This window comes from Pogona vitticeps, chromosome 1, assembly GCF_051106095.1.
Source record: "Pogona vitticeps strain Pit_001003342236 chromosome 1, PviZW2.1, whole genome shotgun sequence".
Classification (NCBI taxonomy): Eukaryota; Metazoa; Chordata; class Lepidosauria; order Squamata; family Agamidae; genus Pogona; species Pogona vitticeps.
Genome location: NC_135783.1, coordinates 288,744,840 through 288,762,178, shown reverse-complemented (window position 1 = coordinate 288,762,178; position 17,339 = coordinate 288,744,840). Strand labels below are relative to the sequence as shown.

The 17,339-nt window shown below is 44.2% G+C and overlaps 1 protein-coding gene across 2 annotated transcripts in view; it reads left to right on the top strand.

Moving 5' to 3' along the window:
* The window catches only part of ALX4 (ALX homeobox 4), a 79,773-nt gene that overhangs the window by 10,721 nt on the left and 51,713 nt on the right, over positions 1-17,339 (top strand). The window contains exon 1 of one of the 2 annotated variants that reach the window (XM_072985973.2): positions 6,373-6,441. The exons of the other annotated variant lie outside the window; for it this stretch is intronic. The gene's annotated coding sequence lies outside the window, so the exon portion shown is untranslated. Of the gene's footprint in view, positions 1-6,372; positions 6,442-17,339 lie in introns of those variants that run through there. 2 annotated transcript variants of the gene reach the window in all.

Here is a 17,339-nt window from a genome sequence, read left to right as displayed (position 1 = left end):
GACTGCAAGAACAAACCTATCCATTCTGAAGGAAACCAACCCGGAGTGCTCACTGGAAGGACAGATCCTGAAGCTGAGGCTCCACTACTTTGGCCATCTCATGAGAAGAGAAGACTCCCTGGAAAAGACCCTGATGTTGGGAAAGTATGAAGGCAAGAAGAGAAATGGTTGGACAGTGTCACCGAAGCGACCAGCATGAATTCGACCCACCTCCGGGAGGCAGTGGAGGACAGGAGGGCCTGGCATGCTCTGGTCCATGGGGTCATGAGTAGGACACGACTTAACGACTAAAGAACAACAAAGGGACTCCCATCCATGTCTCAATACAGAACGGACGAGAAAGACAGTGCTATCCATCTCAGTTATGCAACTATACTCTGGTCCTTTCCACAAGTGGAATCTGCATCTTCTTTCCACCTGGGCTTTCCTGTTCCTTTCCTGTTCCTCTCCCTTTCTCTCAACATAGGCTAAGTCCATCGCTTACCTTGTCAGGGCTACAGATTTCCTGAACAGCAATATATTACGCACCATCCTTATAAAGCAAGGTCTTTTGCAACTGTGGCTTGCTCTTGAAAGAGCGATTAAAACCCATCAGCTTTACAAAAGTCCTGTTCTTCATGAAAATGAAAGCGAGTGATTGGCTGATAGGGATGACCATAGCTGCCTATAGTTTGGACTCTTCTAGGGGGCTTGACTAGAACAGGATGAGCACCTACACCTTGACAGATATTGCTGCCCTGCTCTTCTGCTCTGCTGTATCCCACAAGAGACTGGAACAGAGCCTCATGACAATCTCAAACTGTCAGGATTCTTTTCTTTTCTTTCTCCCTCCCTGTCATCTGTTGGCAGGAATGAAAACAAGCTGGCATGGACTTTCAGCTCCGAGATTGATCGATTGGTTATTTTACTGTTTGTATTTTGTCTTTCTCCACAGGCAGCCTGCCTGGCTCTTCCCTTTCTCATTTCATCTTCACAACAACCCTGAGAAGTAGGTCAGGCCATGATAGAGTAAGTGGTCTAAAGTCACCAAATAAGACGGTCTGAGGAAGCGGACTGTAATCCACCAAAGCTTACATTGAAATAAACGTATTTGTCTTTCAGACGCCGCAGCTGTTTATTTTTGTCTTTGTCTTTGTGCTTGTTCTACGGTCTTCATTTCCTGGCTGAGCGGGCACTAGAACCCCGGGATCCCCCATGTCCCAGCCCCAAGTGTATTCTCTCTCTCTCTCTCTCTCTCTCTCTCTCTCTCTCTCCCCTAGATGATAATCTCTGAATCAGAAAGTCAGATGCTTTCCGAGTGTGGCGAGGGAGGCTGGGAATTGTAGTCCAAGAGGCAATGCACGAGGCTGAGCAAGGTTGATGTCAAAACTGGATTGTATTGACTTTTAGGCCAGTGGTTCCCAGACTACAATTCCCAGAAATCCTGGCCAGCACAGCTAGTGGTGAAGGCTTCTGGGAGTTTTAGTCCAAGAACATCTGGGGACCCAAGTTTGGGAACCAGTGTTTTATGCGGACACCTGGATTATGTTATAAATCGAACCATTTTGCCTGATGAAGAGCTTTTGGGATTTCCAAAGCTTGAGCGCGCTCCTTTTGCCCGCCTAAGGAGTAAAGACATTCCGCTAAAAGGGATTTTGGATCCTCTCGCCCGTGGCTGTCGTTCTTTTTTGTTTTTTGTTTTATTCTAATTGAAGGGAGGTGGTAGAGGTAGAGGTAGAATTAGCGACGGTAGGGAGGCTAGCTCATTGTTTCTGCCTTCTCCAGACTCAAAACCAAGAAGCCGGGACCGTGAGCCGGAACAAGGCACCGAGGAGAAGAAAACTCGTAGGAAAGATGTTGTGGGTTTCTTGTTCTCTCTCCTCAGCTGGGAATCTCTTCGCGGGACTGGACGGGGGTGGAGCTGGCTAACCAAGGGTGATAATCAATGTCACCGATCGCCTGTCTCGGAGCGATTTTTCTCGTGATTTCCAAAGATTCCCTTCGTGGAGTAAGAACTCTTTTGTCTGAGGAGCCGAAATCATATGAAAGAATCCCGGAGTCCTGACGGTGAGAAGCACCGCTGAACTCCCGTTGTTCTTGCTGTTCATCGTGTTCTAGGGGGTTAATTAGGGATTTGGGCGTTTTTAAATTTTTTAATTATTTAAATCCTGGCCTTGAGGTGCCATGGTGAAACTGCTGCGGCGGTTACTCCTTCCCTTGCTTCTGAAGTGCGTCGTTAAGAGCTTACCCGACAAATTTCGCCCATCGCCAAGGTCTGAACAACTTTTCCACACGCTCCCCTTGTGCAGCGCTTCGCCTCAGCGTGGCGCCGCCTTGACATAGCCGTAAAGGATTAGAAACACACCTCCCCTTGTGAAGTTGGCTATCACGATCCCTTTTGCAGTCCTAATCTGAGTGACCTTGATTTGAAGTCGTTGTTTGCCGGGATCGTGGGAGGAAGCGTTGAACTTCCTGCCAACTAGGTTTTTGAGGAGGGTTGTTTTTTTTAACTGCTAGTCCGGGAAGGGAAGCCTATATTTATTCACATGAACTGATTTTCAACTTGCTCTGTATTCCTGGAAATGCAAAATATCTAGATTTAAAACCCATCTAAACCCTTGGTCCTTATTGTATCATTTATTTGATTGTGTGCCTTTTTGATTTCTTTGAGATGCTGACCACCCCAATCTCAGACATACATTACTGGGCATTAATCAGCCAGGACGCCCGTGTTCTTGTCAACACTGCTTTGGGAATAGCAGTCGCTGCAATCATCTATACCTAAAATTTGATGTGTGTCCATTGAAAAAGAAGTGCAGTTCATTGGGCTTCCTCGTTGCTTCCTTGCAGGGAAATCTACTGTATGGGAAGCACATGTCTTTATATTCTATGAGATTTATTCACAAGTGTGTGCAGGATTTAATTCAATCATCAACCTGCTTTTATTTATGCATATATGTATTTATTTGCACTTCACACCCCTGATCTTGTTCCTTCGACCCTCCCCTTCTTTATATCCATGTCAATTTGTTAAATTTCCGGGGGAAAGACTCCATCAAACGAACTGGATTCTAGTCTGTGGGGAAATGGTGCCATGACCCATGTGCCACGTTTTACGTTGTCGGGGCGTTGTGGCAAAATCCCGCAGGGCGTCCTAAAGCACTAGAGAGGCCAAGAAGTTTTATGTGGCGTAAGCTTTTGTGGGTTTATTGTTTTTTCTGATTGAGATCAAAACAGCAGTCCTAGGCGGAGTTGTCTGGGGACAATTCCTGTTGAAGTCAGCGGAGTTTATGTCCAAGTATCCAGGCGCAGAATCGCACCGTCAAGAGAGCTACTTACCTCTCTCGAAACATTACGGAGCTAGAACGAGGGGGATTCCCGTCTTAGCTCACAATCCAATGGGAGAAGTCCATGTCGACTCAATGAGTTTCAGGACGTCAAATTAGCTCGTTCGTAAAGCGGGCATAATGACACATACGTGCTGAAGTATTGTGCTTTGTTGCAGTAATTCCTCCGTGTGAAATAGATGTTACACGGCGTTCACTACGGTGCTCGCTCTCACGATAAGGCTGGGAGTAGGAAACCCCCCTTCAGCCACCCATAGGAGCGAGCTCCGTCTTGTCCCGATCGCGGCTGTTCCCGCCGCTGAACCAATTGACTGTACACACGACGACGAAGGATGCCCCTTTGATTTCCCCGCCACAGCTTGACTCTTGAACACGTGACGAGGTGCGGCTGAAACGGGATGAGTAGGCGCGCTGGAAAAAAAGAAGAAAAAGTGCAGTCCAGGACTGCGGTGAAGACCAGGAGCGGATTAAGAGCCGGACCGGACTCCTGAAGAAACACATTCTGAATATGCTTCTCCATGCCGTTGTTTTGTACTCAAAAGAAAAAAATTCTTGCAAGTGGACAAGAAAGATTGTGGCGGGCTGCTATTTATTTATTTATTTATTTATTTATTTATTTATTTATTTATTTATTTATTTATTTATTTATTTATTTATTTATTTATTTGCAGGATCTTCTCGGTGAAGATCCTCCGGCAAAGAACCGGAAAGACTAGTAGAGCACGACCCGCTCTAGCATTAAATGCGTGGTTCTGCCAAAGCCCATTTCTTGGTTACGAGTGGCTGGTGACGCGCCCTTCACCGGTCGAGCAAAACCTGATGCTTGCTTGAGGTGCGGGGTGGACGCCACATTTCCGTCTTCCTGCGCTTAGCACGTCCCTTGCCGCGATGCAGCAGCCACCCGGGGGAGGCACCTTTGTACGCGGAGGGAGGCCTCCCTGCTCTCTGGATCAGCCTGCCGTGAGGGCGCGCGTCAAGCGATGCCGAAGGTGCCCTTTCGTGGGATGAGGAATTTCACCAGATCCACTTTGCACCCTCTTGGGAATAATATCCCACGGGACTCAACTGCTAATAGTAATGCATGTGACTGGACCTCTACCATCGGATCGCCAGCAAACTGAGCATACCCAAGAGCTGAGCTTTTTTTCCCCTGCCAGTGAGCAGGCGCAGCCACAGATGCCGTTCAAACGTTAACACTTTTCCAGAGGAACATTTCCGTAAAGCCCGGGAAAGGAGCCTGGGTTCCACATCAAGTCACGTTCCTTCCATCTCCCGCTTTTTGTGGCTCTTTGCCTGATGAAAGGTTTTGGAGACATCTGGTGCCTGCACCCATTTTTGTGCCCGTTTGGTTGGTCTAACAATAAAGTAGCTGGCTGGATAACTTATTTGTTTAGGTATTTGGCGACGGAGCCAGAGGTTGGGAGTTCGATTCCCCATTGGGACTCCTGCGAGGAGAGCTAGCCTGTGTGGCCTTGGGCAAGCTGCACAGTCCCAGGATGCCCCCAGAAGAAGGGAATGGTAAACCGCTTCTAAGTATTCCCCACTTGGAAAAGCCTGGAAAGGATCGCCATAAATCAGAACTGATTTTACGGCATGCAATTATTATTATTAATAATAAGAAAGTAATAAGGATTTCCAGATAGGGTTGTTGTGATTCTTTCTGCCTACCATATGGGGCGGGTTTGGCTACAAGGCAGCGGCGGAAGAGGGCCCTAAATAAAAGCAAAGGGATACGTCACTCAGCGGCGCCTGAAGACTCAATGTCGCTCCCCGGCTCCCTTCTGGTGAAGCCGATCCTCTGAAAGTAACGATGATAAAGCGGTTCCAGATGTGATGGCAAGGGGAAACCAGATGAGGAGGGGGCTGTATAACCTAGGAGCCATGTAGGATGTCCTTAAAGTGGCCGGGCGTCTTGAGCTGCGCCTGGAGTGGACAGCTGGCTAGGGGGTTGGTGCTACGGGAATCTCAACAGCAATACGGTACTACCTTGGCGGTGTGTGTGTGTGTGTGTGTGTGTGTGTGTGTGTGTGTGTGTGTGTGTGTGTGTGTGTGTGTGTGTGTGTGTGTGTGTGTGTGTGTGTGTGTGTGTAATTTTATTCAGTGGGCTGTATCCAGGCTTAGGCCTGCTTGGAAAAGACATTACATTAATACAGGCGGCGACTCAACGTACTTCTTGTCCCACACCTGCGAAAATTCGGTGAGTGTACAGTAGAACTAACGATCAACTGGATCCGAGGAGAGTCTCAGAAGAATGAAGGAACGGGAAACCGAGATGAAACGAGACTATGGAGAAGGTGGGAGAAGAAAGAGGAAACGATCTTGAAAAAAAAAAAAAACACCAGCACCCTCCAAAATCCTGTTGATTTCCAGAGAAGATAGTTAAACTACACGTTGCCATTCACTTTGTTCCATTGAAACAAATGTAATTTTGGCTGAATTCTGCGCAGAATGGCCAAGATGCGCGATGACAGGGTGAAGGTGAGGGTCACGAGCAAAACAAACGCTACCTATGCTTTGATTGAGACAGGCAGCGGAATTCTGAGGTAGCAAATTCTGGATTGTGTCATTGCAGATAGGAGGTGAGGATAGCATTTTTGAGATTTATTTCTTCTTATAACATTTTTCCCGAAACAAAAAGAAACAAACTAGTTCGCTTCTTCCAACAGTATTATCTTTCTTTTTTAATTTAGAGGAAGTTTTAAAAGGTTTTAAAAATAATAGTATCTTTTAAAAAGTTATTCTTCATCTGCGGTCAGTTAATTGTGGGGCAGGCATGGATTAACGGACCTGAAAGAGGTCCGAGCAGGATTCGAACTCGCCCCCCCCCCCTTGTGGCGCTCCGCCGCTAACTTTTATTTCCTGCCGCTGGCCCCGGCGGTGCTGCTCGCCTGGGGTTAGAAAGGCTCCGTTCGCCTTCCCGCTCGCACAGCAAGGGTCGCCAGATCGGTCATTCAAACGGCTCTGGCGCCCTCCCGGTGCGAGAGGAGGGAAAGAAAAGGGGGCCGGCCGGAGACGCGGACGAGCGGCGCTTCGAGCTTCAGCCGAGTCCCGACCCGTCTTTGCAGGGGCGACGAGCCCGTGGGATTCCTGCGCCCCCCGAAGAGAAGCCTGGAAGGTAGGACTCTCCCAGACCGGACGCATCTGGGGCCCTTTGGGTGAGACAGGCAGAGAAAGAAGCGGGCGGCCTCGCAATCTTGCTGCCTTCATAGTATTGCTTTTTCAAAAAGAGGAATCTTGATTGCAGTGTAAAAGGAGTAGGGGGGGGCGGAGAAGCTAAATCTTCCAGAACTCCCCCTTTTCCTTTATACTATATTCTTTTTATTTCCTCCCTGTTCCCTAAGTAAGAAAGACGAAGAAAGTCAGTGTGATAGTGAATAGACAGCTGGATTAGGAGGGAGGAGACCTGGGTTCAAATCCTTGCTGAGCCATGGAAACAGCAGGACAGAGGGTAGCAATGGGAAACCTCTCCTGGAACATGCAGGTACCTTGAAACACATACTGGGGAGGCCGTAAGTCAGCAGCAGCAGAAGAAGAAGAAAGGAGAGAAAGAAAGGGTTTTCTTTCTTTGGGCCTGTTTATTTTCCAGTTGCCCGTCTCTGGGATGAACTCTGCTTTCTCAGAGGCTTTCACACTGGAGCCCCATACATGCTTTGTCATCGAGGCCAAAACAACAAGGAAGCAGGAAAGAAGCAGCAGCAACAGCAGAGAAGTTCTCTTCCCCCCCCCCCGTCCCCCCACTGATTTTTTTTTATTTTTTATTTTTGGCTAGCAAGCCACCCACTGCAAAACAGATGGAGCTGAGGAGGATTTTCGCCCCGCCTTGGTGAAAAGTTTGGGGAGGCTTCCAAGATGTGTCGGGTTGGGTGAGACACCCCATCCTCAGCAAGAGCTATTGGAGCCAGACAGCACATATGGGTGTGTGTGTGTGTGTGTGTGTGTGTGTGTGTGTGTGTGTGTGTGTGTGAGAGAGAGAGAGAGAGAGAGAGAGAGAGAGAGAGAGAGAGAGAGAGAGATGGGTCGGCAAGCTGTTTATTTTGTGCTCCTTTAGAGTGTTGCATTCAATGTGGTTGCATGACTAAACTGGCTGGAGTGATTCACTGGCTGCCTTTCTGGGTGACTACACAAAATACGTTGTGAATCAATAGAGATGTTCTGGCTGGGCCTCCCAGCCTCCCAAGTTAATGCACTCTGGGTTTAAGGAGAGTTAATTTAGACAGTGGGGCTTTCGGAGCCAGCAGATTTATTCCTTTTTCCACACAGAGTCGTGATGCGTTTCCTTTTGCAGGATGGAGGTAAGCTCCGTGCCAAAACCTTGCCAGTCACATTCCCTTTTCCGTCTGTGGTAGCCCAAGACATTTTTCTACCTGGAGTGGAGCCCGGCTGGAGCCACAACAGCCACCATGGCCGCCGCCACCTCCACCCAGCCATCTCTAGGGCAAAACCTTATTTGATCTTCAGTGCAGGGCCAGCCCTGTTCTCCATTCCTCTTCCCTGCATCTCTGATTCAGAAAGCAAACTTGCTCTACCCTCCACATGACAATCCATCAAATATGTGAAGATGGCACTTATGGCCTCCAAGTCTTCTTTTCTCCAGAGTAAACATACCTGACTCCCTCAACCATTGTTTATAGGGCTTGGTTTCCAGACTATTTACCATCTTAGTTGCAATCTTCTGGAGTTTTTCCATATTCTTCATATACTGTATTGTGGTGTCCAGAACTGAACACAGTATTTAAGATAAAGTGTGACCAAAGCAGAATGGAGTGGTGCTATTACTTCCCTTGATGTGGATGCTATACTGCTCTCAATGTAGCTTAGAACTGGATTAGTTTTTATTTATTTCTTTGTTTTGGCTGCTTCATCATGATGTTGACTCATATGTGGCTTGTGTCTTTTCACACATGCTAATGTCAAGCAAGGTTTCAGCTATCCTATATTGTACATCTGCTCTTTCCTGTCTAAATGTAAAATGTTGCATTTTCCCCTGTTGAATCTCTTGGCCCAGTTCTCCAATCTGTTAAGGTCATATTGAACACTGATTCTGTCTTCTGAAATGTTAGCTATCTCTACCAGTCTGACATCATCTGCAGATTTAAAAAGTATCTTCTCTTCTTCATGTTGAGCAACTCAAAGTATGGGACAGAACTCTGTGGTTCTTAACTTATCACTTATCTCCAGAATGATGAAAAACCATTGGTGATCACTCTGCAGGTGCAGCTTGTCAACCAGCTACAAATCCTCTTATTAGTAACATTTTCTAGCCACATTCTAAAGTTCCAAATAGAGTAGTCCTAGAACGAGCTGGAATTTTTAGCATGTATACATTACTGAAACAGTGACATCTATGTTGGCTTAGGCATGTCGTGAGAACAGCTGATGGTCAGATTCCAAAAGATCTCCTGTATGGAGAATTAGTTGCAGGGAAATTGACCCAGACGGAGATCACAGCTGTGATACAAGGATATCTACAAGCGGGATCTGAAGGCCTTAGGAATGGACCTCAAGAGATGGGAAACCCTGACCGGAGCATTCAGCTTGGAGGCAGGCGGTGCATCATGGCCTCTCCCAATTTGAAGAGACCCTTGTCCAGCAGGCCGAGGCAAAGAGGCAGTCCCGGAAGCAGCAAAATCAGGGACAGATCGGATTTGTCTTCAGAGTGGGATTGTCACTCTCGAATTGTCCTTCTCAGCCACACTAGATGTTGTTCCAAGTCCTCCATACAGAGCACGTTACCATAGTCTCTTGAGACTGAAGGATGCCTAACCTAACTTAATCTAGCCACATTTTACCAGTTTTGCTAGAGAAAGTAATGGGGCATCTTGTCAAAATACTTGCTGTAATCAAGATAAACTATACTAGTATTTCACTGGTCTATGAAGCTTTAACTCTGTTAAGAAAAGATACAAGATTAGTCTGGCACAGTTTATTTTTCAGAAAGCCTTCTTGGATCTATGTTCTAAGTGATCACATACTGACTATTTAATTATCTATTCTAGAACCTTTCTTCATACTTGTGTCAATCTGTGGAAGGAATGGTTGTTGATGGTGGCAGAAACGGTGGGATTCAGTGGAAGAATACCATTGCATTTTGACCCAAGAATTCTCAAAGATTATACACAGCAGTCACTCTGATTTTTTTTAGACACTTCCCCTTTTTCCCTTCACAGGAATAATTATGAATATCTTCAGTATCTCACTGTGAAGAAACTCTCATCTATATCCATTGGAGCAATCCAATCTATAATTAACATTTTTTGTTCCAGTCTTTCCAACTGTGTCATCTTACCCAGTATTTTCTTAAGCTTACTGAAATCATCTTTCTTAAAATACAAGGTGCATATGATGTGAAATATCGAACAATGATGCAAACTACATTGTGGAATACTAATGAACTCTAGTATGGCTTGAAAAATAAACAAATCAAGTGTTTTCTAAGATTATCCAAGCTATTTCAGCTAGAAAGTAAGAATGGTTGTGATTGGTATTATCAACTACTCTGACATAAATTAATTGTCTCTTTTTATTTGATCAACTGTAAGTGGAGCAACCAAATAGGTAGTGACCATCAGCTTCAGGCAGCAGACAGTGCCCCAGTGATATCTATGTTTCTCAGTCCTATATTCTACCTGGAGATGATGAATTTTTTTCCTAAATCTCTATTTTCAACATCCTCTGTTTTTAAGTGGTTTTACTGTTTTGGTTTTAATGTTTTTAAATTTGTAATGCCACCCAGAGAAGACCTTTTGTCTAGATGGGCGGGGTATAAATCTAATAAAATAAATTAAATAAATAAGTGAGCCAACCTAACTTTGGTTTCCTCAACCAATAAGTGGACTGGAGCACACAGTTACCAATGGTTATACTCTTAGATGGAAGAAGAGGGGATGGGAAGGGAAAAAAATAGCAGAGACAAACAACTCACTTATTTTGTGTGTGTGTGTGTGTGTGTGTGTGTGTGTGTGTGCCACCACATTGTAGATTTTTTTTAAAATTAAAGAAAAGTTTATCCTTATGTTATCGAAGGCTTCACAGCTGGGATCCAATGGTTGTTATGGGTTTTTTTGGGGGGGTGTCTGTTTGGCTGTGTTCTGGAGGTTTTTCTTCCTAATGTTTTGCCAGTCTCTGTGGTCGGCATCTTCAGAGGACAGGAGCTAGAATTCTGTCCAGAACACAGACAGTATTCTAGCTCCTGTCCTCTGAAGATGCCAGCCACAGAGACTGGCAAAATGTTAGGAGGAAAAACCTCAAGAACTCGGCCAAACAGCCTAAAAAGCCCACAACAACCAAATGTTATTCCTCCTCCACTATCTGCCTGTCTGACTTAATGACTTAATCCATGTAGTGAATACCACTTTGATGTAATATAGATGCCTTAGATTTAATACAAGCAAAGCACCCAGTAATCCGGAATGTTTTTAGACTGGAAGAATCCAATCTTTCAGCTTTATGAGGTGGTTATATTGTAGGCATACCAGCTAGGCTAAAAGACTTTGCAGGTTTCTCTACTGCTGCTTAATTTCTGTGCTTCAAAGAAGAATCTACTGATGCTACACTACTGACCAGCAAAGCCAGTGGTGACACTGCAGTTGTTCTTTTTCAAAAAGACCAGCCAAATCTCAAATACCTTTAGAAAGAATATAGTATTTTGCACTGGGGGTGGTCAACCATTGACATGAGGGCCAGATGTAGGTGTCACAGTAGGGAAAAGGAACTTGTGGTATTCCTGGAGAGAAACCAGGGCCTGTGGGTCTTGGCTTTGGTGGATTCTCAGCAACCTTTAACTTATTACATTGCTGTCTCGGTCTAATAGAGATTGAACTATTCCAAGGCATGAGACCTACAGATGCTTTCAGGGCTGGCCTGAGGTAATTTCACTTGTAGCTTGCTTGTCTGTCTGTCTGTCTGTCTGATCTATCTACCTGTCTATCTTATCTGTCTGTCTGTCTGTCTGTCTGTCTGTCTGTCTGTCTGTCTGTCTATCTGTCTGTCTATCTATCTATCTATCTATCTATCTATCTATCTATCTATCTATCTATCTATCTATCTATCTATCTATCTATCTATCTATCTATCTATCTATCTATCTATCTATCTATCTATCTATCTATCTATCTATCTATCTATCCACTTTTAAACTGCCTTTAGTCCATAAGGCTTCAAATAATACATCAAAATGTAAAAAAAGCAGTACCAATGTTGTTATAATATGAGGCCAGAGGACAATTCCCTGCCCTGAGGCACCTGAAATATGAAATTCAGTGGCAGTGGGGGAGGGGACAAACTGGAGAATCCAAACTTTCCCAAACCTCTTTGCTTATTGCCCCCACTCAACAGCCTGCCCCTCTTCCCCTTCTGCCTGTCCCCTCACACCATTCCCACTGCTCCTGTCACCTCCCTACATTTCCTACTGCTGCCTCCTCTTCCTCCAGTGCTGCCGCCATCTTGAGAGGCCGACTGCAGGCCAGCAGCCTCTGCACACATCACTGCCTATCAGCTGAGGGGCCAAGACACGTGAAGAGGGGTCCCCTCTCAGGCTGGCTGAGAGGTCGGCTAACTAAAAAATTAAGAATAATAATTCTTTAAAATATTTCAGTTAGCTGGCCTGTTTGCCAGTGAGGATGGGGCTCTGTGCATTCCCCTGCCTCTCAAGTGAGAGGTGGGGACATTCACAGACAACCCCCAGCAAGCTGACAGGCCTGCTAATGATAAAAATTAATTACTAAAAAAAGGTTAGCCAGCCTGTCAGCCAGCTGGAGGGCCTCTGTGTACAGAGCTGCCTGCCTGGCTTACTAAAATTAAATATATATATATTTAATTTTAGTAAGCCAGGCAGGTGGCTCTGTACACAGAGGCCCTCCAGCTGTATAACTATTTGATACAATAATGGTCATAACTATAACTATAGTTTATAGACCAGCCAGCTGGCCTCTTCACATGTCCTTGCCTTCACAGAGACTGACAGGCCTGCAGGAGCTGGTGGCATCTCAAGATAGCAGTGGTGGCAGTGGAGGAGGAGGCATTTGCAGGAAAGGGTAGGGAGGGAATGGGGTAGTGGGAAAGAGGTGAGGAGTAGGCTGTGTGGGCAGGGAGACACCCAAGGTTTTGTTTAAACAGCCCTGGGCTGTCTTAAAAAATCTGAAATGAACTGATAACTCAATTTGTGATTTGGGAGAAATTCATAAATTAATAAATACATAGATCGACGACCATGACAAACCATCATTTTGATGGTTTATGCCCATCTCTAATACTGAATGGTATTTTTCACTTACTTTCAAAAGGTATCTTTGGAGAATGCTTTAAGACATTTTGATAGGAAATTTTCAGGTTTTATGACATTCTTTTTTCAGTCCTATGGGAAATATTCTTTTATTTTCTGTACATATTTTAAGAAATATTTGCAGAGTGTAATATCAAAAGTAGACAGTAGAAGGAAACAAAGGGTATTTTTTTGGAAAGGACAGTGCAATGCATGCTGCAACTAACTACTTGAACAAGTGGAACAATGTTAATTCAAACAAGTAACAAACAGAACAATGATTTCCTTTTAAAAATTAACATTCCAAGCTCTGTCAGTAAGTGAATATGAGACTGCATAGAGCCTATCTTAAACACTTTATTTATTTTTTATTTTTTGAACTTATACTACTAAAAATAGAAATAAATGAATAGAAACACAATTAAGAACAATTAACATAGAGAAAATAATTTAAAATCAAACCCAACCAACCCCCCCCAAAACACCATTATCTAACAAACAACGCACCATTATCTAACAAACAAAACTCTGAATACAGTGAAAATAAAAGCATTATCAAAAAATGGAAGTGAGAGCTGGACCATAAGGAAGGCTGACCACCAAAGAATTGATGGTTTTGAATTGTGGTGCTGGAGGAGGCTCTTGAGAGTCCCCTGGACTGCAAGGAGAACAAACCTATCAATTCTAAAGGAAATCAACCCTGAGTGCTCACTGGAAGGACAGATCCTGAAGCTGAGGCTCCAATACTTTCGCCATCTCATGAGAAGAGAAGACTCCCTGGAAAAGACCATGATGTGTGAAGGCAAGAGGAGAAGTGGACAACAAAGGACAAGATGGCTGGACAGTGTCATCAAAGCTACCAGAATTAATTTGACCCAACTCCGGGAGGCACTGGAAGACAGGAGGGCCTGGTGTGCTCTGGTCCATGGTGTCATGAAGAGTCGGACACGAATTAACGACTAAACAACAACAAAAGCAATTCATTAAACACTAAATGGTCAGGAATCAATAAGATTAAGAATAGTAGGAAAGCATTCATAGACTAGAATTTATGCTGTCAGGTGCTTGAAACTGCTGGATCACTCAGTGGTTTAGGTGGCAGACATTGTGAGTTCGATTCCCCACTGTTCCTCCTTGACAGGGGCTGGATTCGATTATTTATAGGGTCTCTTCCAGCTCTGCAGTTCTAAGCTCATTATTGCTCATGTTTTAGGCTTGACATGTGAGAAAGCATCTTGGAACATTTCTGTGTAGACCCTAAATGTAAGCAAACCCCTCTGCTCTTCAAATGCATCATTACTTGCAAACAACAAGGGAAGAGAGGCTAGCCATTTTATTCTAATTATCAATGATCCCAGATTAGAGAAGGACTGGATATACTGAGCCAGCTTATTGGTTTGTCTTGACCATATTAACAGTGAGTGGGACCTGTTCGCCAAGATTTCAGGCAAGATTTTTTCCACCCTGGCCCTATCAGCAGGGAAAGGGATTTGAATTTTAGACCTCCTGCCTGCAAAGACTGGAGATGCCAGAACCTGAACGTGATGGGTTTTGTATGCCAAAAGTCTTCTGCCGTTGATCTATGGCGTCTCTCTCTAACATCATTATTTGGCTTTGAAAGGTGGGGGGGAACTAGCTAAGCCAGTCATGGAACAACTATAGAGAGAATGTCGACGTCCCTCACAGAATTCACCAGATGTGGGAATCTGCTGTCTCAATATGCTTCAGCACAGGGCTCTCTGGAATTCAAGCACTGCTGTGCTGTGTATGAAAAATACGTACCAAGACTTACGATTAGGCAGTTTGTTATTAATTTGGGCCACTATGCAGTCCAAGAGAAATGCGCTGGTGATAAACAAATAGGAATAATCATCACCTTCATGCCTTGCTTATGAGCTGCCAGAGGATGGAAAAGTTAATTTTTTGGACTATAGCTCCTAGACTTCTTTGGCAGTGTAGCCACTGGCATTTGTAGTACTTATAAAAAAGTAACATCCTGTAGTTATTACATGACCGTGGACACAGACACCAGTGGACACAAATAGAATCTAAAAGCAATGAATTGTAAATTGTAAATACTTCTTTGAATAATTCTTGTACTACAATAACCAAAATCCTGTTGCTTAGCATGGTAAATCACACTAGAGAAGTCCCATTGAATCAACAGGGATTTAGTGAGTCAACTCCTCACTAAGTTCCATTAATTTAAATGGGTCCACTATAACTGTGGTTTACTATGTTAAAATAAGTTGCAACTTATTTAGATCAAGCAACAGGATTTTGGCCAATCTATCTGTCAATATTTATATAGCAGGGCTGTGAATGGCAGGATTTTGGAGGTTATTAATTCATAGGATAAATTCACAACAGAAGCAACTTTCTAGCATATAACAAGAAGTTCAATGAAATGTATTTGGACATATTTCCAAGACACACATGAGCAGAATTGTGGTGTAAATATGCAGCCCTATGTATACCCAGGTAGGACTAGATTCTTTTCTTTTCACTGAGATTTATTTCTTGGTAGAAATATTTAGAATTTCATCATGGCTAGAATGCTGAAATCTTCTTTCTGATTTTCATCTCAGAAAATATAGGCAGACTTGCACTGTTACATCTGCATATCAGAGAAACAAACAACATGCTTTTCTGTTCCTGGTTCCATCAGAAGAGTAAGCCATGGTCCCCAATCTTTTTAACACCAGGGACCAGTTTAGCTGAAGACCATTCTCCAAAGGACCGGGGTGGGGTGGGGGTACTTGTTATGCAGTAGGTTGTTGGAGGATAGCTTTGAATTGAGCTCATAAAGGAAATGGCGAGCAGGAGCAGGAGGTGAGCTGCAAGTGAAGCTCCGCCTCCTGTTACATCAGCAGCAGCATTAGAACCTAATAGGACCACAGGCTCCTATTAGATTCTAATGCCACTGGTACTGCTGATCTATCAGCAGCAGGAGGAGAGCGGGAAGCGGAGCTCTGCCTCCTGTCAGATCCGCAGCAGCATTAGAACCTAATAGGAGCATGCTGACAGGAGGCGGAGCTTCCCTCGCCATTCACCTCCTGCTCCCTGCTCATCTGTCCTAGTGGCCAGTCCTTTCAAGACCACAGACAGGTCCCAGTCCATGGCCCGGGGTTTGGGGACCCCTGAAGTAAACAAGAAATTAACATATGCAGCAGCTTATTTCTCTGTTACTAAACAATGGTCTAAGTCTAATTGGTAGTCCTATCTAGAATAGATCCACGGAATCAGCTGTTGAACAGTGAGTCAACATGCATGTAATACTGTGTCTTGATATAATGGGTCTGAGACTATCAGTTGAATTCAGGCTGATGCTTTTCCAGTTGTCTCACCCTACAGAACAGCAGGATCTGGACTAATTGGGATAGATTGTGGTGAGACAATAAAATGAAATGTGAATTGGTCTTCTTGGAAAATTCCATATTAAAAAACACATACAGCACACAAATTTCTCCTTCTCTGTGCTCTTTGACCCAGTTGCAAATTAAGTGGATAAATAGGCAAGCAGCATTTTTTTCTTTTTTGTGAGTTTAGCGAATGAAGACAAAAACAATAGGGACAACTTCCCGCTTTCAAATTCTGTTCAACTTTGGATTCTGGGGAGAGCTTGAGAATCAGCCTCTGCCAGGGCTGGCAAGCTCCCCCACCTCTTCTGATTTCCTGCTGTGGATTCCAGTATCTTTCATCTATTGGAATCTAAAATGTTTATCTCTTCTTCTTCTTCCTTAATTTCATTCTTTCCAGACCCCTGGAGATAGGCATATCTCAAAACAGTTGGGAAAACGGAAACGGGCAGGGAGGGGGCTTGACATGTGCCTTAAAACATCTTCAAAGCAGTTCCCTGCATCTGAAATTCTCCATTTGCCTGTACGCATGGTTATTATTTCTTGGCATCCTAGTGCCGTGGAGGAAAAAAAAGGTGTGTGTGTGTGTGTGGGAGATACTTCGCACAACTCAATTTTGTGTATACACAAGCAAATTCAATCGTCCCTCTCTACTCCAATCATGTGTGTGGACCAGGCTTAGGCTCACAGAACTGCACATTGGAATGTGACCACTTTGTCTTAACAGACATCAGCACGGTTGGTAGCCTAACACCAGTAGTATTCAGCTTTGGCTGAAGCTTGCTTTACTAAGTGAATTGGCCTAATTCAGACTGATTTGTATGGCACTGGTATCAAAGTGAGGTAGCTAATTGTTGTGCCCAAGTAACCTAAAGTAAATTTACAGATCAGTTCAGATCCAGAATCCAGACTGAATCAGATAGTATACAAAATGCTTCAGCCTGTATGTGTATGCATATGGGGGAAAAGTAAAATTTGAAATGTCTAGTATGCAGCCCACAGAAACTAGCTGTCTGGAATGTGGCAGGTTTTTAGAGTCTTATCATATCTCCAGATTTCATATGTGTGCATAAATTCTCAACTAAAAATGCTGCAATTGTTTCAGCTTTCTAGCTTTTTCAGTCAATGAGAGGCTGCCAAGCTGAATTTACAAACTGACTTGGATCTGAGGCTCAGATTAAATGGGATAAAAAACTACATCAGATTGAGCTGAGCACCATTCTGAAGCCCCGAATAGGTTTCCAGACTGATTCAGGAGATCCATACACAGCTCTGCCTGCTATTTCCCCTTCATGTTTATAATGCTGCCTCCTGCAATGAAGCAGGTGTGACAAAGGTGGTTCTTGAATGGGCATATTCATTTGACAGGAAGTAGCACAGCTGAGCAGAAATACT